This window comes from Rhipicephalus sanguineus, chromosome 7 (genome assembly GCF_013339695.2).
Source record: "Rhipicephalus sanguineus isolate Rsan-2018 chromosome 7, BIME_Rsan_1.4, whole genome shotgun sequence".
Taxonomy (NCBI): Eukaryota; Metazoa; Arthropoda; class Arachnida; order Ixodida; family Ixodidae; genus Rhipicephalus; species Rhipicephalus sanguineus.
The window spans coordinates 106,484,976-106,512,294 of NC_051182.1; positions in this window are offsets into that span (position 1 = coordinate 106,484,976).

The window sequence follows — 27,319 nt, forward strand, 5'->3', positions numbered from 1 at the left end:
GACGCCGGCAGACAATCCATCGGCTGCGGGCAAGGTACATGTCAAAGACGACACCAAGGTGCCTGCAAACTCGTCAACGGCGGTGTCAGTCTACTGCGCAAGTCTTTCCGACACCGTTACACTCCTCTCGCCATCTGACCGTGTTTGCACGAGGAAAGGCTTGCTGGTGCCTTTCGCGACCGTGCAAGTCACTCAGGGCAGCACCTCTATTTTTGTTATCAATCCATTCCCGTACAGTGTCACGTTGGTGCAAGGGGAATGTCTCGGTAGCGTGGAACCCCTCGAAGACGCACAAGTTATGGACGAACCAGATGAAATGCACTGCCACAGTTCCAGTACGCTCGGTGCTGTTTCCACGTCTGGTTCATCACCCGCTGATGTATTTGGTCCCTCCATTGCTGACAACCTTACGCCAGTCCAGCGTTCCCAGCTTCTGGGCCTGTTGGAAGAATTTCGCTCTTCTTTCGATGTCGCTCAAACTTCTCTCGGCCGCACGTCCGCCGTTACGCATCGCATCGACACTGGCACCCAGCCGCCACTGCGGCAACGTCCATATCGCGTATCTCCCACAGAACGCCGTATAATCAACGAGCAAGTCGACGAGATGCTTCGCCGCGATGTTATTCGACCTTCTAACAGCCCCTGGGCGTCTCCTGTCGTTCTTGTGGCGAAGAAGGACGGTTCTGTGCGGTTCTGTGTGGACTACCGACGACTTAACAAGATCACTCGCAAGGACGTGTATCCACTACCGCGCATAGACGACGCTATTGACAGCCTGCAAGGCGCAGAATTCTTTTCATCTCTCGATTTGCGCTCAGGGTACTGGCAAGTACCCATGGCTGATGACGCTCGACCGAAGACCGCCTTCGTCACGCCCGACGGCTTGTACGAATTCAACGTCATGCCGTTTGGGCTGTGTAATGCGCCAGCCACCTTTGAGCGCATGATGGATACCGTTCTGCGCAACCTGAGATGGCACACATGCTTATGCTACCTCGACGACGTCGTTGTTTTCGCTCCGGACTTCTCCACGCATCTTCAACGCCTGCGGCATGTTTTGACGCGTTTGAGCGAGACCGGTCTGCAACTGAATCTAAAGAAGTGCCGATTTGGAGCACGGCAGCTGACAATACTCGGTTACGTCGTGTCCAAGGACGGTATTCTCCCCGATCCAGCCAAGCTTCGGGCCGTGACCGAGTTCCCCAAACCTACGTCCGTCAAGGAACTGCGCAGTTTCGTAGGACTGTGTTCCTACTTTCGGCGCTTCATTCGAAACTTCGCAACTATCATATCGCCGCTGACGAAGCTCCTCGGAAGTAATGGGCCGCTCAATTCGTGGTCGTCAGAGTGCGACGAAGCTTTCGCGAAGCTCCGTCGTTTGTTGACGTCGCCTCCCATACTACGCCACTATGACCCTACGGCCCCTACAGAGGTACACACAGACGCCAGCGGTGTTGGCCTCGGCGCTGTCCTTGCGCAGCGCAAGCCAGGGTTCCCTGAATATGTCGTGGCATATGCAAGTCGTACGCTTACCAAAGCCGAGACCAATTACACCGTCACCGAAAAGGAATGCCTGGCGATTATCTGGGCCCTTACGAAGTTCCGACCTTATTTGTATGGTCGCTCATTTGATGTCATCACCGACCACCATGCACTATGCTGGCTATCATCATTGAAGGATCCATCAGGCCGCCTCGCCCGCTGGGCACTTCGCCTACAGGACTACGACATCCGCGTGCTGTACCGCAGCGGACGCCAGCATGCTGACGCCGACGCACTCTCGCGCTCCCCCTTGCCTGACGACAATACCCACAGCTCAATGTCTCACAATGCCGTTTCTTCCATCGACGTTCACACCATCGCTACCGAACAGCGCAAGGATCAGTGGATCGCTTCACTGATAGACTTGCTCACTGATCCATCGGCAACACCATCCACTCGCGCGTTGCGTCGTCAAGCCCATCATTTCGCCATTCGCGACGACCTCCTTCACCGACGCAATTACAACGCCGACGGCCGCCAGTGGCTACTAGTAATACCCCGCAGTCTCCGTTCTCACATATGCGAATCGTTCCACGCTGATCCGCAGTGTGCACACTCTGGGGTATCGAAAACATACCACCGCATTCGTCAACGGTACTTTTGGCGAGGGATGTACCGCTACGTACAGAAGTTCGTTCGCTCCTGCATCGATTGTCAGCGCCGCAAAGCTTCAACGCACCAGTCACCAGCAGGTCTACAGCCTTTACCTTGCCCTGACCGGCCGTTTGGGCGCGTTGGCATCGATTTGTATGGGCCACTTCCTCTGACGTCGGCTGGTAACCGCTGGGCCATCGTCGCTGTAGACCACCTTACGCGATACGCCGAAACTGCCGCCCTCCCCGCGGCTACAGCGCGCGATGTAGCCTCCTTCCTGCTCCGCCGGTTCATGCTGCGCCACGGTCCACCCCAGGAGCTGCTGAGCGATCGAGGCCGTGTCTTCCTGTCGGAAGTCGTCGAAGCCATCCTCAAAGAGTGCAACGTTGTTCACCGCAAAACTACTGCTTACCACCCGCAGACGAATGGCCTCACCGAACGCTTTAACCGCACGCTCGGCGACATGCTATCGATGTACGTCGCCGCCGATCACACAAATTGGGATTCGATTCTGCCTTTCGTCACCTACGCCTACAATACCGCCCCTCAAAGCACCACTGGTTTCTCACCCTTTTTCTTATTGTACGGCAGGCACCCGTCGCACACAATCGACACAATCCTTCCATACACGCCGGATCGATCGGAGTGTGCGCCTATTTCTGCCACAGCCAGACTTGCGGAGGAGTGTCGCGAGCTTGCCAGGACCTTTACTACGCAGGACCAAGAGCGGCAGAAGAACATTCGCAGTGCCACCAACACTTCTGCACACACGTTCCTCCCTGGAGCGCTCGTATGGCTCTCGGTTCCTACCACTGCAACTGGCCTCTCTTCCAAACTACTACCAAAATACGAAGGCCCCTACCGTGTCGTCGAACGCACATCCCCGGTCAACTACCTGATTGAACCTACTGAACCATCTTCGGACATGCGCCGTCGAGGGCGCGACATTGTCAACGTGGAGCGCCTCAAGCCCTACCATGACCCGCTCATTGTGACCAGCTGTTAGGTCGCCAGGCGGCTCCCTTTTCGTACCCGGGGTAATTGTAGAGAAGCATTGGAACGCTCTAATGGGTCGTCCTCTCAAGCGCCTCCTAGTGGGTCATCCTCTTCGCCTATTCTCGGGGAGCACGCCCCTCGTGCTCGTGAGAGTCTGCGAGTCTGCGCTCTGTCGTCGTGCATCGTCGCCGTCAATCTCGCCGTCAATAAACGTCTTAACAATATATATATATATATATATATATATATATATATATATACATATATATATATATATATATATATATATATATATATATATATATATATATATATATATATATATATATACGTAAGTATAATAGTATATGCGCCTTCATAAAAACAACTGTTTATTTTGATTTTGCCTACATTTCGACGGGAGCCCCGTCTTCTTAGGGGCTCCCGTCGAAACGTAGACAAAATAACAAGTTGTTTTTATGAAGGCGCATATGCTTTTATACTTACAACCTTGCGGCAACCGAAGTTACTCTTCCGCATTTAAGCCTTTATATATATATATATATATATATATATATATATATATATATATATATATATATATATATATATATATATATATATATATATATTGTAGAGAAGCATTGGAACGCTGTAATGGGTCCTCCTCTCGAGCGCCTTCTAGTGGGTCGCCCTCTTCGCCTCTTCTCGGAGGGCGCGCCCCCTCGTGCTCGTGAGAGTCTGTGAGTCTGCGAGTCTGCGCTCCGTCGACTGTCGTCGTTGTGCACCGTCGCCGTCAATCCCGCCGTCCATAAACGCCTTTACAATATATAAATACATATATACGCCACAATGATGGCAACGGGCCACGGCGACGGCAAAAACCGGCCGACAGTGTCCATATCATTGCTATCGCGATAAAAGGAATGTGCGTAGCGGGGGAGTATATCGCCTATCTAATCGGTCAGCGTCCCGCAAAAAGTTCCGTAAGGCTTTAATGGATTAATAAGGCTTCAAGAAAATATATAAAGAGCCCTTCCTCAGAATTAACTAGGCCAGAAAGCCATACAAGCCTTTGTGCAATGCTTAAGACAACTTACGTGTGAATTGTGAATAATTTAAGCTCACTCTTTCTCTCTCTTACCCCATCGTCTTCCTCCACAGGTGTGGGGTACCAAACTGCACTAAGTATGGCTAAGCTCCCGACCTTTCCTTTATTCTGACTCTCTGTACCAATGATTTGCTTTGATTTTGTTGCGTTGTGTGTTTCTTTTTTCTGTCAGCGATTAAAATCACGCACGAATCTTCAATTCTTGGAAAGAAGTGGGAAAGGGGTGGCGGAGATACAGCACTTGAGTGCACATATCGAATTGATGAGTTTATAAAATAGGTTTAAGCAAGTGACGTCTCTTTTCTACGTTCCGTTTTTTTTTTCCTTAGCAGGTGGAGGGACAAGCCACTCAATCTTGAATTTCCTCCAAGAACTGCGGAAGCTATCTCTCTATAAAAGAATTAACCAGCCTTGTAAATGTAGCATTCGCCTTACTCGGATTTAGAGGGTGGAACTATTTATGCATCCTCATATCGTACTTTACTATATCGCTTCAAGTTCTGAGTCACAACTGGTCCTTGGAAGACGAAATTTGTTACGGCTTCCCTAGGTAGGCAACTTGTCTACAGTGATAGTAAGTAAGTAAATACTTTATTTACAGTAAGCATAATACAAGGACCTCAGCGGTAAAGGCTAAAGGCAAACAAGCCTGACAAATGCCCCCCTCTCTCCACAGCTCCTGACAGTTCACGCGCTTCGACATCAACACTCTGAAAAAAAAAACTTTCAATTCGTTACTTTCAGGAGAATGGATGACTAGCAGCTTGCAAAAGTACACACAACAAAATTACACCCACAAACACAAGAAAAAGTTTACACAACGTATTTGAACAATCTTTCAGAAGAGGTCGATCTCGGCAAAATAGACTACTAAACGAAACAACTAAAAAATCCCAAAATTGAGAAATGTAAAATCCATGATAATGCACTGAAAGTATATTGTACGTTAAAATAATCAGAAGTCTAATTCATGAATTCTTAAAGCATTGATTGAGGCACGAAATTCCATTAGGGAATGTTGATAGCCTATACAAGTGGTTAATAATAAGGGCTTTGCTTGTTTTTTTTTAAAGGCAGCCTTACTACTTTTGAAGCGTTATTGTTCAATTTATCTGCAGGGATATTGGACACGTGAGGTATCTGCCACGCAGAACTTTGTTTCCCAAAATAAGTTCTAGCTTTAGAAACTCGTTTCCTTTTTTCTCGTAAACAGTAGTGCGGACTCTCAGTGCAATTTTCTTCGTAGGGTTTATTCTGTTGAATTCCCTGAAGCGATTTAAAATAGTATAACTGATCCAGCCTGAGCATTTCTTCTACCTGAAAGCATTAAAATACCTTTGCTGTATCCCCGCATCTGTCAACAGTCAAGAAACGGGCAGCTGGAGCAATGAACCCCTTTTTTTCGACACGTTCAGCACGGCGTGCACCAGGGGCTGACGGAGATTGATGATCCCGTATGAGAAAACAGTTACTTTTAATAAATGTGTTTAGGGAGGGGTTGGTGCCTATACATGGCTCCGGCTATTGCTCTTCCCTTACTTATTAATTAGCGTCACAAACTTATAAATAAGAGTACATTAACTCACGGCAATGTAATTTTAAAAGGAATGTTCTCACGTCATGCATAATGTCGACGTGTCGACATTGGTGTGGGTTTTGCGATTTACGCACGAAGGTAAACAAAAGTGCGTTTGTACATAGTTATAAGCCCTACCCTTTTTCCTCCGTGGCAATGATATAGGCCGTAGACTTCGAGAACAATGAAATTTTGAAATCCGCAAAGTAACGCTCCCAGATTGATTTTTGGCTGCCGAGATTTCCCGGAGATGGCTGCGGAAGAACTACGTTAACAATTTTGCTGTGGGCTTCACTTGCTTCTTTGCTTCTTGAAACAGGGAAAAAAATAAAATGGAAAGGCGTGCTAGTTAGCCAGAGGAAATCATTGGTTGGTTACCCCAAAGTGTAACCTCCTTATACTGAACTCCCTCTGTCAAGCAATTATCTTTGTTATACCAGAGAAATCGTTATAACCGTATACTTGTGGCACCGTTTTAATGGCAACATTATGCGTCGTTTATTTTGTTATAATTGGTAATTCATTACATCCGTATACCGTTATACTGAGGCTCGACTGTACTTGCGAAAGGAAAAGGAGGTGTGAAAGCATTAAGGAGAACAGTCTATGAATTGGATGGTCTTCAACGTGCTCAGCAGCGCAACACTCCAGTTGCTACAGGCAACAACTACGGTCGCGCGTTTATATCCAGGCAACAATGAAATGCGGCAACCGGAAATGACAAGCGGCCTCAATAAACGATCGGGTTACTACGCCAGAAAAGGCTGATCGCCGACAAACCCACGATCGAGTGAGCATCAATCATTGACGAACGGCGCATATACAATTAGGCGTGTGAACGGCGCACCTTCGGGGGCCCCATTGTGTGTAAACCCTCATTTCTGTGCATTCGCCGGCGCCGGGTTTATCGCGAACTATGCCGCCGCCGCCACCGCAGCCTTTAGCTCGCAGAACCTTCACTTAAATATATGCGCTTAGGCGAAGCTTAAAGGGACTGCCTACCGCTCGGAAGAATTTTTTCTGATTGTGCTGAAAATTACAAGATCGTTCGTCACATCGGCGGCCACGAGTATGTTTTCGCGCCATAAAAAAGGAATTATATTTTTAATTTGATGTTGAAAATTGTGAAAGAATGACTGCTACCGTCATCCAACAGCGATGTGGTAAATCTACTGGTAGGACAAGAAATCCTCGCGGGTAGGCTAATTTTCATTAAAAACAAACATGTATAACTTGAAATTGTATTTTACGCACTTGAGGCAGCTTTTGGCAGCGTCAGAGAGTAATTTTTTGCTTTTTTTTTTCTCACGCATCCAAAAAGGGCGCCCAACTCTTGCGCTATGCAAGCGGCCCTCTGCGCTGGTCGTACTGTGCCGCTGTACTGTTGTTAGGATATTTCACATATGCTTCACTATGAAGGCGTGCATTTATCGTCTCTTTTTGATGAATCAACTTGGCTTGGATTGCGGCAGCAATGCTACAACAAACGCACAGACTGCCATTACAGCAAGAGAAGTGTTCTGTAATCGTATAATAAGGCTCCGTTTAACCGCTAGCTCGCTGAAAACGACTGTTACATTCATTACAGTAGTGTTCAGCGAAAATAAAGTGATCCTACAGAAATCACATGCGCTTTCGGTTTTAATGTTTACCTGCACTACAATCGTCATCGCGTCCACCAACCAGTATTGCGGGCATGTTTCACGCCAATGAAAGAAGAGCGAACGCAGATCGAAAGATTCTGTTTTAAAAATGTATACTCACTTTCCAGAGAAACCGCTGCAAGGTTCGACACTTCAGGCAGTATGCTTGCTTTCTATTGCGGTACACAACAGAAAAGCGATGAAGGACGGTGGACAGTCCCTTTAAGAGAATATTCATCTACAGCGAAGCTATTTATGCATAGGGTTCCGTGTACTTTTGCTTTGCATCATCAGAAAAGCATATGCCACACGAATTGGGCAAACCCCAACACGTAAGAATACCTAAAACATATCACATAAGAATACCATAACACATAAGAACACCACAAGAATACCTTAAATTGAACGCCAACCTTTAACTTTCAGCTCATTGCAGAGCTTGCGTGTAGGTGCAAACCTTTTGTTCGAATGAACTGACGTCACGATTAAGCAAAAAGACAAAAAAATATCGTCTTTAGGCGGAATTTGCAGCGGAGCAAGCAGATACGCGGCCAATTTTTGAAGTGTCACTAGCAACAGGGACCATAATAAATGTTCAGGTTAGTGCTTAGAGAATTTTGTGGATGCAAAATAACTTCACAAAATTAACGGAACGCAGCAGTTATACATTAGGCGGTTGTACGTAGAAGCGTACATAATACCTTACAGATGTGTAACGGGTACCTCCCTTACCCGCAGAAAGACGAATAATGGCGTAGTAGGTACTGTCCTATTTCAGAAAAATTACGATTTATGGCGTAGTCGTTACCTCGCGGGAAGCCAGCACTTCAAACACAGTTGGCCTTGCCTCAACGCGAATCTGCACTCAGAATTCGCATTAGGCTACTATCGTAATCGTCGGTGAATTTTTTTAAGGCAGCCGATATTTTCAGAATGGGGCACACTTCAGAATGACCATTTAACGCCGTATCTTAAGTTTCACGGCACGCAGTTTTGTCTAACAGGTGAGTTGGTGGTGCGTAATCGCACTTGCTTATTTCCAACAGCTGGCGAAATACTCGCGACTGGTGCAAAAAAGTCACAGTTTCGCCGCAAGGGCGAAGCAATGAATGCGATAGCAAGAAACTAATGCTATCCGAAGTAAGGCTCGCCAATGGATACTCTCAGTTTGAACAGCGCTCCTGTTGCAAAGGCGGCCAAAGTAGCGAAGGAAACTAGCGTGCTTCAAGTGTCGAGCTGTGACACTTGATAGTTCGCGCTCATCTTCTGTTTGTTCGTTTAGCGGCGTTCCTTGAGCTCGAGTGACTTTCGTACGCTCTGTGACATGAGCGCGGACATCACGGTGAAAGCTTGAAACATCCCTCTTCCCCTCACCACGAGAAAACCGCGCGAGCAGACAGCGGAAGGACAAGGTTCTCCCTGCGCAAATATAAGAAGAAGCGAGCGAGCGAGCTGACGACTTTTAAATGCGCCCGTCGCGCTCCTGGCGCCATCTCGCTGGTAATGAAGAAACGTTTATACGCGCCTGCCGTCTCTGAGTCCGTCCAGCGGTAAAGGTTGTGTATATAACGCTCGCCGTTAGCTACGTGGAGTATCTGTGTTTCGTGGCGGAGTGGTTAGCGCCACTCGCTGCGGAGCAAGAGGTCCCTGCTTCAATTCCGCGCTTCGGAAGCATTTTTCTGAATTATTCTTCTTTGGGGCTTTTATATATATATATACAAATATATATATATATATACATATACATATACTGTGCATGGCGACGGCGACGGCAAAATCCATCCGAGACTGTCCATATAATTTATCGCAATAAAAGAAAGCATAGGTATGGTGACCATCGCTCAAACAAAAATGTACAAGCCGACCCTGCGAAGAGGCTCCGAGTGGTTACGGGAGTGGTGTTTCTGGTCCACGTGTCTCGAGCAAAACAATAGATATTGGTCCACATAGAAAAGATCTTGCATGCAAAAATATTGATAAATTCACTATCGATACCATCGATAGCTGTTTTGAAACTAACGATAGTGTGACGAAACTATCTATAGAACTACTATCGATAAACTATCTGTAGTATTATCGATAGTGCAATCGATAGCGCTGTGAATAAGTATGATCCTGCTAACCGGCGATATTGCCAAAGCATTCGCTATATCCTACTATCAGCAATACTCATGATACACAGAGGGGCGCGATACTACGGCACACAAAGAGGAAGAAGGACAAGGGACGACGTAATTATCATCCATAGGCTACAATAATTTTTCTTGGCCAATCCCCCAGAGTGGGTATGTGCCAAAATTGGTATGCTTCAATCAATCAAACGAGGTGCTGTGTGCCGTAGTATCGCGCCCCTCTGTGTATCAGGAACCGACACCTACTCGCCCAAAATTTTACTTTACTGAGCCCTACTCAGTTTCGTTAAACTATGAGCAATTTTTTGACAAAATAAATAAATTGTTTCCGCGGTGAAAATAACAGAATATGTCCATGAATAAATTCATATTGAAAAGTAACCAGTTACAGCTTACAATTAAGGAGCTTAATTCTTTATATTCTTATTTTGAAAACGCAAAATGTAATCAAATTTGAAGCCGCGCAGTTCCGCCTCATGTAACGGCTTCCTTTACGCTACAGATGAAGAGTGCGACTTATTCATCACGTGTCAGCCAAGCATTCCGGTGAAGGAACACAAGCATTTCAGCTTTCTCGCCCTTCAGCCTGCTTTTCGTGCTCAACCATATACCCCGCTCAGGGAGTCAAACTTAAGCTGAAATCAGTTCGCGCAATTGATTTTGTACTGTTCACAGCGTTATCGATAGTTTTTTTTTCACCATCAATAGATCGATATTGACTCATCTATCGATAGTATCGATGGTACTATCGATAGTCATGCATCACTATCGTGCAACCTTTTTATGTGGAGGCTCGTGCGAGTTGTCGAGATATTTTTTTGTCTTTTTGCTCAATCGTGATGTCAGTTCATTCGAAGAAAAGGTTTGCACCTACGCGCAAGCTCTGCAATGAGCTGAAAGTTCAAAGGTTGGCGTTCAATTTAAGGTATTCTTATGGTATTCCTCTGTGTTATGGTATTCTCATGTTATATGTTTTAGCTATTCTTACGTGTTGGAGTTTGCCCAATTCGTGTGGCGTATGCGTTTCTGATGACGCATAGGAAAAGTACACGGAACCCTATGCATAAAGAGCTTCGCTGTATATGAATATTCTCTCAAAGGGACTGTCTACCGTCCTTCATCGCTTTTCTGTTTTGTACCGCAGTAGAAAGCATACTGCCTGAAGTGTCGAACCTTGAAGCGGTTTCTCTGGAAAATGAGTATACATTTTTAAAACAGAATTTTTCGATCTGCGTTCGCTCTTCTTCCATTGGCGTGAAACATGCCCACAACATTGGTTGGTGGACGCGATGATGATTGTAGTGCAGGTAAACATTAAAACCGAAAGCGCATGTGATTTCTGTAGGATTACTTTATTTTCGCTGAACACTATTGTAATGAATGCAACAGTCGTTTTCAGTGCGCTAGCGGCTAAACGAAGCCTTATTATACGATTACAGAACACTCCTCTTGCTCTAATGGCAGTCTGTGCGTTTATTGTAGCATTGCTGCCGCAATCCAAGCCAAGTTGATTCATCAAAAAGAGGCGATAAATGCACGCCTTCATAGCGCAGCATATGTGAAATATCCTAACAAGAGTACAGCGGCACAGTACGACCAGCGCGGAGGGCCGCTTGCATAGCGCAAGAGTTGGGCGCCCCGTGGCGCCGCAAGCAGCGCCACTGGGCGCCCTTTTTGGATGCGTGAGAAAAAAAAAGCATAAGATTACTCTCTGACGCAGCCGAAAGCTGCCTCAAGTGCGTAAAATACAATTTCAAGTTATACATGTTTGTTTTTAAGCAAAATTATCCCACCTGCGAGGAGTTCTTGTCCTACCAGTAGATTGACCACACCGCTGTTGGATGACGGTAGCAGTCATTCTTTCACAATTTTCAACATCAAATTAAAAATATAATTCCTTTTTTATGGCACGAAAGCATACTCGTGGCCGCCGATGTGACGAACGACCTTCTAATTTTCAGCACAATCAGAAAAATTCTTCCGAGCGGTAGGCAGTCCCTTTAAGCTTCGCCTAAGCGCATATATTTATGTGAAGCTTCTGTGAGCTACAGGCTGCGGTGGCGGCGGCGGCATAGTTCGCGAAAAATCCGGCGCCGGCGAATGTACAGAAATGAGGGTGTACACACAATGGGGCCCCCGAAGGTGCGCCGTTCACACGCCTATTTTTATATGCGCCGTTCGTCAATAATTGATGCTCACTCGATCGTGTGTTTGTGGGCGATCAGCCTTTTCTGGCGTAGTAACCCGATCTTTTATTGAGGCCGCTTGTCATTTAAGGTTGCCGCATTTCATTGTTGCCTGGATATAAACGCGCGACCGTAGTTGTTGCCTGCAGCAACTGGAGTGGTGCGCTGCTGAGCACGTTGAAGACTATCCAATTCATAGACTCTTCTCCCTAATGCTTTCACACCTCCTTTCCTTTTCGAAAGTACAGTCGAGCCTCAGTATAACGGTATACGGATGTATTGAATTACCAGTTATAACGAAATAAACGACGCATAACGTTGCCATTAAAACAGTGCCAGAAGTATACGTTTATAACGATTTCACTGGTATAACAAAGATCATTTCGTGACAGAGGGAGTTCAATATAACGAAGTTACACTATAGGGAGCCAACCGGTGATTTCCTCTGCAGGGTTAACTACCCCGCCTTTCCCTTTCATTTTTTTTCTTTGTTTCAGGCAGCAAAAACGCAAGTGAAGCCGACAGCAAACATTGTTAACGTAGTTCTTCCGCAGCCATCTCCGGGAAATCTCGGCAGCCAGAAATCAATCTGGGAACCTTAATTTGCGGATTTCAAAATTTCATTTTTCTCAAAGTCTACGGCCTATATCATTGCAACGGAGGCCAAAGGGTAGGTCTCATAACTATGAACAAACGCACTTGTGTTTACCTTCGTGCGTAAATCGCAAAACCCACACCAATGTCGACACGTCGACATTATGCATGACGTGAGAACATTCCTTTTAAAATTGCATTGCCGTGAGTTAATGCACTCTTATTTATAAGTTCGTGACGCTAATTAATAAGTAACGGAAAAACAGTAGCTGGAGCCATGTATAGGCACCAACCTCTTCTTAAACACATTTATTTAAAAAAAATGTTTTCTCATACGCGATCATCAATCTCCGTCAGGCTCTGGTGCACGCCGTGTTGAAATGCTCGAAGGAAAAGGGGTTCGTTGCTCGATGTGCCCGTTTTCTGCTAGTTCACACATGCAGGGATAAAGCAAAGTTACTTTAATAATGCCATGTAGGAGTCGCATGTTAAGAAGAAATGCTCAGGGTGGATCAGGTATACTATTTTAAATCGCTTCAGGGAATTCATCGGAATAAACTCTATGAAGAAAATTGCACCGAAAGGCAGTCCTCGTCTACACCAGCGCAAAGAAACTGCCTTTCCATTATGCACCAACAAGACCACGTTACCACGCTTCCACGGAAAGACCACACCGCTGTTTACGAGTAAAAAGGAAACTAGTTCTTCAAATAACAACTTGTTATGGAAAATAAAATTCTGCATAGCAGATACTTCACGGTTTGAATATCGCTGTAGGTAAATCAACAATAAAGCTTTAGTAAGGCTGCCTTTAAAAGAACCACAAAGCATTTATTATTTACCGCCGGTATACATTATCCACATTACCTAGTGAATTTTCGTGCCTCGTCCAATGCTTTAGGAATTCATGAGGTAGTTTTTCTGATTATTTTAACGCACAACGAGAATGCACAATTTCAGTGCATTCTCGTGCATTTTACTTTTCTCTATTCTGAAATTTTTGGTTGTTTCGTTTAGTTGTGTATTTGGCCGATGGTGACCTCTTCTGTAAGATTTTTAAAATATGTTTTGTAAAGTTTTTCTTTTGTTTGTGGGTGTGATATTGTTGTGTGTACTTTTGCAAGCTGCAAGTTGCCCATTTTCCCGAAAGTAATGAATTGCAATCTTTTATTTTAGAGCGTTGATGTCGAAGCGCGTGAACTGTCAGGAGCTGTGGAGAGAGGGGGGCATTTGTCAGGCTTGTTTGCCTTTAGTCTTACCGCTGAAGTGAGCCTTGTATTATTGTTATTGTATACAAAGTATTTACTTACTGTCACTGAAGACAGGTTGCGTAACTAGCAAAGCTGTCACAAATTTCATCTTCCAAGTACGAGTTGTGACTTAGAAGTTGAAGCGATAGAGTAAAGTACGATATGAGGGCGCATAAGCAGTTCTACCCTGTAAATTCGAGTAAGGCGAATGCTACATTACACAAGGCCATGTTACTCTTTTATATCCCGAGAGCTTCCGCAGTTCTTGGAGCAATTCAAGATTCAACGGCTTGTCCCTCCACCTGCCAAGGAAAAAAAACGCAACACAGAAAAGAGACTTCACTTACTTAAGCCCATTTTATAAACTCGTCAATATGATATGTGCACTCAAGTGCTGTATCTCCGCCACCCCTTTCGAACTTCTTTCCAAGAATTGAAGATTCGTGCGTCATTTTAATTTCTGACAGAAAAAAAAAACATATAAAGCAACAAAATCAAAGCAAATCATTGGTATACAGAGAGCGAGAACGAAGAAAAGGCAGGCAGCTTAGCCAGACTTTGTCCAGTTTGACATCCTACACCTGGGAGGACGAGGGGGCAAGAGAGACAAAGAATGAGCTTAAATTACTCACAATTCACGCGTGAGTTGCCTTCAAGCATTGCACAAGGGCTTGGAGGGCCTTCTGGGCTGGTTAACTCTGAGGAAGGGGTCTTTATGTCGTTTCTTTGATGCCTTATTGATCGATTAAGGCCTTATTGAACTTCTTGCCGGACACTGCCCTATTGGATAGGCGATAGTACTCCCGCTCCGCACCTTCCTTTTTGTTATTTTTTTTGTTTTCGTGCGCCGGCTCTTATCTCCTCGCTTCTTTCCATCTGTCTTTCCCTTCCCCCTCTCCTTAGTGTAGGGTAGCGATCCTTTGATTATTAATTGTAAAGTTCAGGCCGCGTGCGGCGCTATAATGATTGGCTCGCGTGTTCTCAGGAGAGAGAGAGAAATAACTTTATTCGGTCCAGCGGTTTGGGAAACAGGTCCCCGCCTAAACGGCGGCCAGTAGCCCTTGGGTCCTGGCGGCGTTTTCGGCCAGCTGGACGGCCCAGAGTTGCTCTTCCGGATCCGATCTTAGCAGTAAGGCCTCCCACTGCTCATCATTATTTATACTGCGACCCCGTAGGGACGCCTCATGGCAAGCCCACAGAATATGTCGCAGATTCGCCCGTTCCCTGCATAGCTGGCATTTGCCATCGTATTGGTCGGGGTAATAACGGCTGTAGGCCACCGGATTCGGGTAAGTATTGGTTTGGAGAAGGCGCCAGACCACCGTCTGTGTCTTATTGAGTCTCGGGTGGGCAGGGGGACACCGAGCCCTCGCCAATCTATAATACTTAGTTATTTCATTGTAACTGACCATGCGCTCCTCTCTCATCTCTGGCTGAGGCTGCTCACTGGCTCGGTGTGTGAGTTCTCGAGCCACTGTGTGAGCCGCCTCGTTTCCAGGGAGAGAGGCATGCGCAGGTGTCCATACTATTTCTATGTGCCTATTGATTTTGAGAGTGGTTAAAATTCTAAACGCCTCCGACGAGATTCGCCCTCTTAGAAAATTTGGCGCCGCGGTCTTTGAGTCACTAATTGTGCGTCTGGCCGACGTTGACGCTATTGCCAATGCGATCGCTGATTCCTCTGCAGTTTCTGCGCTATGCGTTCGGAGTGAGCCGCTGGCTTCTATCTTACCCCCTCCATTTACGACAGCTGCAGCCGTTCTTCGTTCTTGTGAAAATGTCGCGGCGTCAACGTAGACCACGTCCTTGATGTTTGCGTATCTAGTTCTGAGGGTTTTCACCCTCTCCGCATGCCTTTCTGCGTCATGCTCCGGGTGCATATTTCTGGGAATCGGTAGAACGTTTATCCTTTCGCGTATTTCTCGCGGTATGTCGGCCTTGTTTCCCTGCTGCGTTGCATAGCCTATGTAGAGGCAGTCAAGTATCCTCCTGCCCGTAGGCGTCTGAGCTAGTCTCTCATATTGGGCCGTTTTGTGTGCTTCTATTAATTCATCTAGGGTGTTTAGTACACCTAATGCAAGTAGTCTTTCCGTGGGTGTACTGACTGGTATACCAAGTGCTTGTTTATACACTTTCCTTATCAATGCTCCAAATCTTGTTTTTTTCTATCATAAGCTTCGACTGCCGATCGGTAGCGTTTTCTGACCATAAAGAAAAAGTTTTGCACAGCCCCTTTAAGAAATACAGTTCTAACAGTGTGTATTGCTGTTAGACCGGAATGGCAATCTTATGCTTGGATGTACTCAAGTAGATTGTGGCACATCACACCCATCCCATCAACGAACACTGATAACCACCAACCTTTTGTGGTAGCTGAAGTGACTGACGCAACAGCTGAACCTAGCGGTTGGTAAATGCCCCTGCCATGGACGTTAGCAAACCACGCAAGCATGGTTCGGCAAACTCACTCATGAGTCGACTCATTGAGACTCAGAACGGGCCGTGAGTCTGAGTGAGTCCGGTTGAGGAAAGTTTGGTGAGTCCGAATCCGTGTGAGCCCTAAGCGCAAAATGTATTTGTTGAATCAGTCTGAGTGAGATCCACATTTTTTGCTGAACTATGCACGCAGGCGAAGCTTAAGGGTCAATTTCATCGTGAGCACCGCGTCCGCTGCCGCGAAATTCGCGCTATTTGGGGGTTGGTGGCCGTCTTGCCGCTTTGTCTGGTGGGCGGAGCCCTGCCGGCAAGCGGCTTCACTTCAAGTACGACCATTTTGGTCTTGCTTAGAGGAGTCTGTGACAACCCAGTAACTTCCGACACTCTGAGATTCACGAGCACGAGATGCACAGATCGTATCGTACTGTGGGCCCGGTACGATCGAACGTGTTGCACTTCTCGCTGGGTTGTCTTTCGTTGGTCCAACGTTGTCACTTCCATATCATTCGTCTGTCGACGTGCCTGCGTTTCGTGAAAGCTTAAAGCAGCACGAAACGCGGCATCATTTCTTTTTGCCAGCACTGAAAGCGAATCAGTGCGTAGGAAGCGTGTGCTGGTTTCGCGTTTAAGCGGCACATAGAAGGCTACTGTCACAAAAGTCGCATATGATTAACATTGCCTGCGCATAATGTCCTAACGTACGCCATGAAAAGGGTTTCTTTTTTTGTCACTTACGCCCAAGGCGAAAGGGCTCTAATTCTTCGCTAAGAATGGTGTGCCGTAAGCGTACGCGCACCGCTTAGTGTGTGTTAGCGTGGGCCGTAAGACGAGCATCCGAGCTGCTCCTGATCATGTGTCTTTGTTTTGTCTATTTTTATTTTGTCTATTTTTGTTTTGACTGCTTGCCGTGAAGGCCACTGCCAGCAGAGCATGAGCCTTAAGACAAACATCTGAGCTACGTGACGTGTTTTTGTTTTGTCTAGTATGGAACTGCTTGCCGTGAAGGTCACCGCCAGCAGAGCCAGAGCCTTAAGACGTGCATCCGAATTACGTGTCAGATCATGTGCTTTTGTTTGTGTTATGTCTGAACCACCGGACGTTGTGTCCGAGCCACGTTGCAGATCATGTGCTTTTGTTTTGTCTATTGTTAAACGGCTTGCCGTAAAAGTCACCGACAGCGGAATCTGAATCACGGGACGTTGTATCCGTGCTACGTCTTAGACCGTGTGCCTAGGCGACCGCGTGACTGGTGTTTTGTCTGTGAGCTACTGGTTCGCCCGTGAAGGACACCGAAAGTGAAGTGTGAACCATGCCAGTGCCTACGTGACTGTTTCAAGGATGCATCGACACTACACTAGAAGCTGGGACCGGCGGCCGGAGAAACGTATAAAATACGGCCCCATCCTATGCTTCATCAGTCTGCTCTGCGCCGGAGAAGAGATCCACGCTGGGCAACTCCCGGGACAAAACGCAGCCACCCAGCACCCCCGGTCATCATGCAGCCGCCGCTGACCCATCTCGCCAGCTTCGACGGTCGCTCATGAACGGCACCGGTGTTGAAGGACTCTGCTGCGCCCGGTTACGTATGTCATTCGCTTGAACTTAGTGGACTGCGGACTCTAATTATTTGCTCGGCTCTTGCTGTTGGTAATTCATTTGATACTGCTCAGTGTCTTGACATATTTGAATTTTCATGCATGCTGCACTTATCTGAATAATTGTGGAATGTACAATTAGTTCACCCTTGTATTCTAGATAACTGTTCTGTTCGATTGGGAATATCTTTTTCTTTGTTTCAACTCATTATTAAAGTTTTTTTTGTGTTCGTTGATTGGGGAAGGCCCTTGACTCTTTCATACCGGCGATTGGCGCAAGCCATACACCAGAGGCCCAACCCCCGTGCCACATCTTGGGAGAAGCTTGTGCTTCGGCCCTGAGTCGTGACAGCTACCAAGCATCAAAAGCTAATACTACGCGAAAGAGAATCCATGTGGCGAAATTGGAAGGATAATTCATGTCCCAATTCATAAATTCATAAAGTCCAAATAGAGAACATCACCGTGCGCGCCTTATGTTCTAGGCGCGAGTAGAAGCACGCGAGCGCTGGAGACGAACGCGGCTGAAGCAAAGATGAAAAGAGCCGGCCATCTGCGTCGGACGAAGGGCACATGCGATAACATCACCTCACGTGCGAGTCCTGCCATCGATGGCTCCTCGAGGAGAGACGAAACGCCCCGCCCGTCTTTTCTCTGGCGAAGGAGGACGAAGGGGCGCCGAGGTGGGTTGGGGTGCGTCGCTAGAGCAGCAACTGCGAACTTTGATCAAAAGGGTGCAGTCGCCAGGGCTGGTCCTCGCGCTATCTTGACCGACATCAGCAGACGGCCTTGTACTTGTTGTGCTCACCGCTTACTTCGCGTTGAGACGGCAGACTGCACGAAAACCTATTCGCTTCATGGAGCGGCCGTATTCCCTTGCACGGGTGTTTTCTAGAACTACGCGAGATCGGATCCAAAGGAGGTAGCTGCTGGTCTTTCTTCGTAGACCATTCCAGTTTGGTGGTATCGCATTCATTGCTAAGCCATTAAGGCGAAACTTTAATTTTTTTTCGCTGTCTCTCTCGGTGTGCTCTCTGTCGGCAAGAACACTGCCTGCTGCGGCTGCATATGAAGTACTCAGTTCAATTACGCACTTCTCGCAGTTTCAGTTCTTTATTTTTCCTCTTTGTCCGTGGTAAATTGTTAAACGGTGCGAAAAGAACGCTACCCTTATACTCCCTTTGATTATTTTGCTCCTAGTTCACGCGCCGGACAAGCAACCATGAGTACCTGTGTTCAATGTCCCTGCTGTGATGAGGTCACAACAACAGCCGTTCCTGGCGCTGCAGTTGTCCGCCGCCACCACCGCCACCGACGAGTGTAACCGCTATCGCGCGAACAAAAATAAGAAAAAATATCCAGGATTGAACGGGGTTCGAAACTGGGCCCTCTGCGTGACAGCCCAGTATTGATGATGATGATGACGATGATGATGATGACCTCTTGCTGATGGCGCTTACCCACAAAGGGGGATGGGCCAAGTACCGGGCGGCAGGATCTTTGAGTTAAATATTTATGAAGCTGAAGGCAAACGATGTGGCTTTAGACTAAAAGAGAACAAAAACGCACCTGATGCTTGAAAATTCCATAGAGGAAACAGTCAGACTATCAAATGTGATGTTTGACGGATGTAACAACCGGTTGTAATAATTAGTGAAAATAAGCCAAGTATTCTACCACAAAACCATGCCGGTTTTTCTTTTATTTATCCTAGAACCATGCCGGTTCTTGAAACCCATTTGAAAAATACCCTATGCAGGCTTCATGTCTGGAAGGAATCGCATTAACATATGTAATATAGCGTTGTAGAAGAATAAAACGACAACCAGGCGTCACACAATGTGAATTCTGTAACCAGGCGGCACATTACGCGAATTGCGCAACGAGTGGGTTGTTGAATGCTTCCAACCCATTACAAAGGGTTCTGCCACAATTGTTCATCGTTATGAGGCACAGCATCAGCAAAGTGCACATAATGCCTTACAGGTGTTTAGGGGCTTCCACGGTTTCCGCAGAATGAGGAAAAATGGCATAGTGAGTGCTTCACTACTTCACATAAATTATGATGATTTAAAGCGTAGTGGGTACCTCGGAAGTGCATTTGTATTGGATGGCAAGGACGCCCATAAGGCCCCCTTGATCCATTTCCTCAGGGTCATAAATAAAGTTCTTTCCCTGTTTCTCTTGCTTTCTCACGTTAACATATGTTATATAGTGTGGTGGGCGCGTAGGCCTGTACCACCTTCATCTTGTACCTCATGTTAATTTTTTTTACGATACATATCACCCTCTCATTAATGCTATAGTATTCCTCTATATTGCCAGCTATATTTTTATGAATAAGGAACCCCGCCCCTAGTTCTCTTCTGTCAGCTAAACCACGATAGCATAGGACGTGCCCGTTCTTCAGCACTGTTTAAGCCTCATGTGGCCTACAAACCTCACTGAGCCCTATACATCCCATTGAACACTTTCTAATTCCTCGAATAGTACAGCTAGGTCGTCTCACTAGATAAAGATCTAGCGTTATACGTAGCCAAGTTCAGATTCCAATGGCAGGCTGTCCGGACCCAGAGATTCTTAGCACCCTCTGCTGCATCGCAGGTCTGACCGCCACCTTGGTCAGCTGCTTCGCAGCCGCTGGGGACTGAGGGCCGAGGGTTAATTGATGTATTCATGTGGGATCATCCAGCCATGATGATCAACTGGTTGAACGCTTCTACGAAGACGTTAAATCAGCAATGAGTAAGGTGAAGCCACAGTATACTGTACTGATGGGCGACTTTAATACAAAGGTAGGCAAGAAGCAGGCCGGAGATCATGCAGTTGGGGACTATGGCATCGGCTCTAGAAAAGATAGAGGGGAGTTACTAGTAGAGTTCGCAGAACATAATAAGTTGCGGATCTTCAATACCTTCTACAGAAAACGGGCTACTCGTAAGTGGACGTGGAGGAGTCTTAATGGCGAAACTAAAAATGAAACAGACTTCATATTGTGTGTCCACCAAGGCATTGTACAAGATGTGGAACTAGTTAACAAGATTCGATGCAGTGAACATAGAATGGTAAGATCTAGAATTCAACTAGACTTGAGGAAGGAACGGCAGAAACTGATATACAAGAAGCCGATTATTGAACTAACTTTGAGAAGGAAAGTACAGGAATTGAGAGTTTCACATCAGAATAGGTACGCGGCTTTAAACGAGGAAACCGACCTTAGCGTTGACGCAATGAATGAAAATGTGACTAGCATCATTAAGTTGTGTGCAGTGGAAGTGGGGGGTACAGTCGTTAGACAGGACACTGGTAAGGTATCCCAAGAGACGAAAAACCTCATTAAGAACGAAAGCCTCAAATGCAACAGAAAAATAGAGCTGGCGGAGCTTTCGAAGTTAATCAATAGGGGTAAAGTAGCCGACATAAGAAAGTATAATATGGAGAGAATTGACCATGCTCTAAAGAACGGAAGAAGCCACAAAGCTATGAAGACAAAACTGTGCATAGGCAAAAACTAGATGTATGCATTACGGGACACGTAAGGCAAGGTCACAACCAATATGGATAGAATAGTTGAGGTAGCGAAAGAGTTCTACAGAAATCTGTACAGCAGCCGAGACAGTCAGGATGATAACGTAAGAAGCAGTAATAGCCCAGAGGAATCTGACATCCCACCAGTATTGACAGCAGAAGTAAAGAAAGTCCTAAAGGGAATGCAAGGAGGAAAACCCGCTGGTGAGGATCAGGTAACATCAGACCTGTTGAAAGGCGGTGGAGAGATTATGTTAGAAAAACTGGCCACCCTGTATACGAAGTGTCTCTCGATGGGGAGGATACCAGAATCTTGGAAGAATGCCAACATCATCTTGATCCGTAAGAAAGGGGACGTCAAGGACCTGAAAAATTGCAGTCCCATCAGCTTACTGTTCGTTGTCTAAAAGCTATTGACAAAAGTAATTGCTAACAGAACTAATAAAACATTAGAGTCCAATGAACCAAAGGACCAGGCAGGATTTCGCACAGGCTTCTCAACAATAGACCATATCATACTATCAATCAGGTGATCGAGAAATGCGCGGAATACAACGAACCCCTATACATAGCCTTCATAGATTACGAGAAGGCATTTGATTCGGTGGAGACATCAGCAGTCATGCAGGCACGGCGGAATCAGGGCATCGACGAAGCCTATTTAAACATAGTGGAAGAAGTCTATAGTGGATCCACAGCCACTATAGTCCTCCATAAAGAAAGCGACAGAATCCCAATAAAGAAGGGCGTACGGCAAGGAGACACGATCTCTCCAATGCTATTCACAGCGTCTTTACAGGAGGTTTTGAAGGGTCTAGATTGGGAAGAGTTAGGGATAAGAGTGAGTCTGAGTGAGCTCCACATTTTTTGCCGACCTATGGATGAATTACATGACATGCATGTCCAGTACGTCATGAAAACCTTTACCCCTCAAGTGCTAGGCATACCCTAACTACCACGATCCTTGGTGTGCGGATATGTGCCACAGGTTAAACCCAAGAACAGCGATAATGGACATTAAACTTTTATAAGGAAATATTAAAATTGAAGAAGTTTACACTAGCCGCGTAAAGCTAAAGAAACTGCGAAGATGGTTGATCTTAACGGCTTAACGTGGCCTTCTTAGCGGATGCTAGCTCTTTGATTGGCCGATGTTTCGTCGCTCGTACTCGGCTCGCGCCACGCGGGGCAAACTTCGCATAGTCCGCTTCCTTGTCGCGTTCGCCTCGAGCTCCAGCCGAACATAGCCCGGGTCCGCCCGTTGTTGCCGCTTCGTAGCCGTGTCATGGGCCACGTAGGCAGGATGAAATCGCCGTTGACGGTTACGCTCTCGATCCTCATCGCGCCGAGACTCGTGGTAAGCGGCTTCTTCTTCGGCTTTGCGCTTCTTCGTCGGTCGAGCCATGGCTACAGTCTGCTAAAACACGACCGAGCGCACCTACACTTATAAGAGCTATGACGTATACGCGGTTGGTAAGCGACAGTTGTGATGCGGCTGCTCTATCTACGGCACGTCTATGCATCAGCTGTGCTAGCGACGACACGGCTATGCATAGGCCATACGCGGTTGTGCTACGTCACGGCGGCCATGCGCGGCTATGCTACGTTACACGAGCTGGGTCGAGAGGCCATGCGCGGCTATGATGAAGTCACATCAGCTTCGGCGGAGGTTGGCGCAGCGGCTGCGCTGACTGGCTTTACGGTGGCTGCTCCTCGGCGCATGCGCGGCTAGGCGAGGTTAAACCCAGGAGGTGCGCAGCTGTGTCTTTATTGATGCTAGCCAACGCGTGAGAGGTTTTTTTTTTGTGGTCGGACGAACTTTTATCTCGAGATTTAACAGCTTCGCTGCTAATAGTATTTGCTGGAGTTTCAATACATTTTAAAACTATAATATGATTACAAGGCAGGCCGTAGCGGGGGACTCCAGAGTAATTTAAACTACTCGGCTTTCTTTAATGTGCACCTAAATTTAAGCTCTTGGTTGTTCTTTCCATTTTGCCGTCCTCGAAGTGCAACTGCCGTGGCCAGGAATCCAACCCGAGCCTTCGAGCTTAGCAGCGCGGCACCTTACATACTAAGCTATCACGGCTGGTAAATTTATAATGCACTTTGCGTGGCTCTAACAAGAGAAACACATATTGGTTGTTATAGTAGGCGACATTAATGCAACAGAACAATGCTGAGAGGAGTGCTACGTGGAACGCCCTCAGCAGGGAACCACGCGGTACAGATCGCAAGCCCACGGTATGCACACAACTACACAATTGACACAAAGACATCGATTCAAATTGTAGCACCTGGCCAAAAGACAGAAAATCTGACATAGGCTGCTACTCGCTGATTGCTTCGCATGAAATCGACTGCCACAATGGGTGAGATATGATGACATTTTTTAAGATTCGTCCTTGGTATCGAGGGACAGAGGCTTAGCCTATCGTAACACACGGGTGGCGCGCCATTGTGAATGTCCGAAATGGACGTTGTTTCAGGCAGCAGTTCGTTTCCATCTGCGGCATGCCTTGAAAGGTGTACAAATGAACGATCTCACGAAAAAACGCTTCGTTCGAGTAGCTATAAAGGTACAACTTAAACGCCTCCCCCCCAGCCCCGCTCCCTCCCTAGTCACATAGTGGCGGGGGGGGGGGGCACAAATTTTGTTCTATATTGTTACTGACTAGGACCTGTACCATCCTTGTTTAAAGCAGGGTTATAGCCATGACGTTTTTTGACGTCATGCTCACGTGACCATGCATGCGCATGACCTGTTCATGCGTATGCGTCATGTAATCCTCCGGCTCCGCTGCAGAAGAAGGCATGGAAGGAATTTCGCTTGCGAAGGCTACACACAGGTCGAGTGCCAAGGGTTTGCAGCACGGCTCCTCGGATCATAGTTTCGCGCCACTACAAATTATTGTTTTAACGCGATAACGTTAGAGAGTTCGTGTCGCAGAAATTCCGGCGTCGGCATTGGCGACGGCATCGGTGAGCACGTCGTTGGTTCGGAGCGAAGAATGGTCCGTGACCGAAAAATCGAGAAAGATTCAAATAAAATAAACAATAGAAATGTTCTGTCCCATTGAGGATCGGGCCTGGGCTGTTTTCGCGGCAAGCAGGTGTCCTACCACAAAGTCACGATGTTACTTGCAACTGCTTCGAAAAAAAAACACTACATAATGCCATGTAGTGGAAGGAGTCTCATTAACGCATTTATTGTTGCATGGCAGAAGCTCACAATTGCTCAAGGCGACGGTTAACTGCATCAACTCCTTCAATGCGATTTTCGTGTGTGAAAATTTTGAAGTACACAGGCATGTAAAGACCAACTTCACATAGTTCGCACCAACGTTACTAGAACAAACTCAGCTTAAAAGCTCCGCCGGAGAGGCGGTCCGCGTGGCGGTCGTGAGAACTAGTGGCGCTGCAGTCACGTCTAGCTCCCGCGGCTGGCTGCGGCTGGCGCGTGTTGTGATCGGCGCCACCGATGTACGAGCGCGCGTGGGTTCGTCTGCGCTTTGTTAGCTCGTCATTTTTGCGACTGTTCTTGACCAGGCTTAGCGTCTTGTACGAAGTGATGTACGAAGCGTAACGAGGGCGAACAGATTCACAGTGCGGTATGCCGACTTGCTTTGCGCCGGGCTGCAAGAGCGGCTACCGCAACGACGACTCCGCTTCACGACACTTCGGACCTTCAAAAGACCCTACGCCATTCAGGCTTTGCATCGCAAAGATGGAAAGCTTACTGCGAAATGCAAGGTCTGTGACGTTCATTTTGAGAGTGACGACATTGTAAAGCACTATCGTCGTGTCGTTGCGGGACAAGACGTTTTGATCCCACGTGGAAAGTGGGAACTCGCGCCAGGTGCCGTGCCGCGCTCGTTCCCAGCACTTCCACCCCACATTTCAAAGCCAAAATGTTCGGGGTTTAGGCGCAAATCCCCCACAAAACGCACGGCGTCCTGCGAAAGCCCAGTGCCCAATTTGGAGGAGCCGCCAGAAAGAGAACAGCAAAACGAAAGGCAGGCGATTACCTATATACGCTACCGAGACTGAGAGTTGCATCACACTAACATTCGATCAGTTTTCGTCAGCTGTCGCTATGCCTTCAAAGCAGTGGATTTTCGAGAGATTTTACGACGAGGTATTGAACAAGATGTGCGGAATATTTTACACTCGCCGGCTCGGGAACAGGCTGCTCAGCGCAAAAATTTGACACGGTACACACAGAAAAGACGAGGACCAGCGCTGGTCCTCGTCTTTTCTATGTGTACCGTGTCAAATTTTTGCGCTGAGCAGTTTAATAATGGAATACCAACTAGCCCAATCCCACACTTTGCTTCGGGAACGGAGACTTACTTGTGCAAAAGATAATTGTAGTTGACGAGCAGTTTAACTGCGTAGTGAACGGCTACAGCACGAAACGCAAACGGCTGTCGTACAGTGTAAAGTGCTGCGGGCATAGAACATCTGCTCGGTGAAATTGAAAAACTGAAGTTGAATATTGACGACTCTTCTAGCGACAGAGTACGCGCGAATAACTGCTCGGTGCTCACATCACGGCCGATCTGTTCGAATTGTTTAAGGCACCGTAGAAGGATGCGACGTAGAAAGATGAGACACCGAAAATACAACTATCCACTGAAAAAATTGCTCAGAGACGATATCTATTCGATGTAATCGCACACTGAGATTTCATTTACCGAGTTCTCGTAAAATTTTCCGATTTTGGGTCAGTATCCCTCCGTCGCGAAAACGTGTCTTGTAAACATTGCGAAGCATTGGTGATGTTTTTCGAGAAAGTATTTTTCAATAAATTGTAGAAACATGAGTACTGTTTTTCTAGAACGTTTTTGTGTCTCGAGTAAGTACGCTTCTTTGTGCACTATAAAGGCTTTTACAAACGTGTTGGGTTGTTGTTGGTCTAGATAAGACGGCATCGGCTAAAATTGGGGTGGTAGTTATAAAAATTACTCTGAAAACCCTCATTCGCTTAGAAACTCCTATGCTTGGAAGTTAAGCGCAACGTAGACAGCTCAAATATTGTCACAGGTTCATGACGTCGACGAAGGCAGCAGTCAGCAGGTCCGAGATGAAACTCTTTATTTGGCCGAACTTGTGGCCGGGAAACTGAAAGTCAAACTACAGCAATACACTGACAGCGGCGAACACAGCGTCGACCTTCGATCAACTGACAAGCGGTCAAGCGCGTCGGCTTTTATACACGCGCTATCGAACTTTCCAGCGATATCGCTGGTGGCGGCGTTATCTCTCGACAAAGCTGGAACATTCGCGTGCAGCGCGCAATCTTACCAAAACGATCTACAATCGCGAAGCTTCTCGAACACTGCTTCGCGGACAGCGTCGGGCGTTGATAACCGTCCCTGCTGGTCAAACCCGAATACGTCAAAATACAACAAGAAGTGGGCGTGGCAATATAGACCGAACATCGATTCTTAGCCAATCAATGAACAACGCACACGGGCCTATGCATACAAACGACCTTATACATATCCACCTAAGTATCCACCTAACTAGTACAATAAGAAAATTGCCGCGCAATTGGCGCGAGCAACTGCGCGGCGGACCGCTGCGTTATGCCGTGGCAGCAGACGACGCGCCTATAGTGGAGCAAGACGGAACTGCAGCGCCGCTAGTTCTCGCGACCGCCGTTCGGACCACCCTCCTCCGCTGGCGGAGATACGGAGCTTTGAAACTGAGTTTGTTCTAGTAACGTTGGTTCGCACTCCATCGGCTCTCGGACTTCTTGCCGTGTGCCTTGAACTAAGCACAGCCTTCAGAGATTCTTCTTTATTTTGTTTGGCAGGTGTCACGACGAAAATAATCCCATTCGGCGATTTGTAAGCGCATTGGCGAGGCCATCAAACTACGTTTCTTGCGCGTCGCCACGATTCGAAAAAGCCGGTATTGGCATCGAGATCTTTGAGCGGCGCCCTCTCGCATGTGACGTCAGAGAGGGGATCGGGGTCCGCTTGGCGGCGTTTACGTTGCGCTTCGGCGCATCGAGCCTTCCTCTGCTCCACCCGGTGCTCCGCGATCTCGGCAGGCGTTAAGGTATTACTGCAACTGGCGCCGACATTGACGATGGAACTCATGACAGTGGCGCAGCCGGCGCAGTGACTGAGCGTGTGTAAGACCTAAC